This window comes from Frankliniella occidentalis, unplaced genomic scaffold, assembly GCF_000697945.3.
Source record: "Frankliniella occidentalis isolate FOCC.00 unplaced genomic scaffold, Focc_3.1 Scaffold5357, whole genome shotgun sequence".
Taxonomy (NCBI): domain Eukaryota; kingdom Metazoa; phylum Arthropoda; class Insecta; order Thysanoptera; family Thripidae; genus Frankliniella; species Frankliniella occidentalis.
This window is the reverse complement of record NW_026272399.1, coordinates 1-1,290: the sequence shown is the minus strand read 5'-3', so window position 1 is coordinate 1,290 and position 1,290 is coordinate 1. Positions and strand designations below refer to the sequence as shown.

Genomic DNA, 1,290 nt, shown 5'->3' with positions numbered 1-1,290 from the left:
CCCCCCCCGGTCGGGCTGGGTCTCGCTGCCCCGCTCCGCACGTCCCCTGCAGCTCCTTGACCCGAGTCGATGCAAAGAGGGCCGGGCAGAAAGGGTCTGGCAGTGGCTGGCTGAGCTGAAGGAGGTTTGGCCACTTTTGGACCCTTTGGCCCGACCCCGCCGACGGGCTGCAGTGTCACCAGGAGCGAGTACAGGGACTGCGAAGTCTAGACAACCCTAGTCCTACCCTACGGGACTTGGGGGGCAAAGAACGGTGAGCACAGTGTAAATCATCTAGGGTGCCCAGCAGCTGGGTGACTTCGAGGTGACTTAAGTTGACAAACAGCAAAATAAAATCGGAGTGACTTTAGGGATCGTCCAGAAAGTACATCCGTTTTCTCCGATTCATTATGTCACGCGAGCTCGGCGCCCGCGAGACTCGGGGTAGGCCACCCCACAATACTCCCATGCACTGCAGGCAGGGTGTTGCCTACCTATCAGGCGGGAGCCTGCACATGCTTAACTTAGCGGGTTCCAAGAGGAGAGTGACGGTCGTACTTTATGGGTGATCCCTCAGTCGCCTACTTACTGGACGCCTTTTGTTTTTCTGCCACCGTATCTCGTGCCTGAGGTGGCAGTCACCATGTCTCCATTTGGATAAGCCATGGCTGTACCAGGTGCAGTACACGGAATCGAGAAGGTATCCAGTAACGTGGCGACTTAATTTGCTTCGATGTACGTAGGTAAAGAGAATAAAAAGATTGCATCGGCCGGGAATCGAACCCGGGCCGCCCGCGTGGCAGGCGAGCATTCTACCACTGAACCACCGATGCTTCCATACAATCATTCCCGCGGCGGCCAAACCAAAGCGACTTCGCCTCGGACGATGGAAGAAAGGGAAAGCCAGCCGCCGGCCGAGCCGGCTGGGCCGGCCGGGCGCGGTGAGTGACAGAGACGGCGAGACGACGCGCCGTGGAGCGAGAGAGACCGAGACGGCGGCGGCGGCGGCACCACGTCGTCGTCGCTAACGTCGCGGCCGAGCCGACAAGACACACTCGACTCGACACGTGTGGCGATGCGATGTGTGGGAAGGCGGGATTAGAAAAAACTGGCCTGCCGGCCGGTAACGAGACAGTCCAGCTCCAAAAGCAAATTCAAAATATACAGGCGATAATAAGGTATCAAAATAAGACTGAAAATCTGCTTATCAAATCTGGAACGTTAATCGGCAATATCGACAACGGCAACCTTCATCAAGACGGGATACTTTCACCTTCGGGTACAGGGACTGTCTATTAGATAAATTCACCC

The 1,290-nt window shown here is 56.7% G+C and overlaps 1 non-coding gene across 1 annotated transcript; it reads right to left on the bottom strand.

Annotated features, from left to right (window-relative positions):
- Positions 1–741: 741 nt before the first annotated feature.
- Trnag-gcc (transfer RNA glycine (anticodon GCC)) lies at positions 742–812 on the bottom strand. The gene has a single exon. It is a non-coding gene; the product is annotated as a tRNA-Gly (tRNA).
- Positions 813–1,290: the final 478 nt, after the last annotated feature.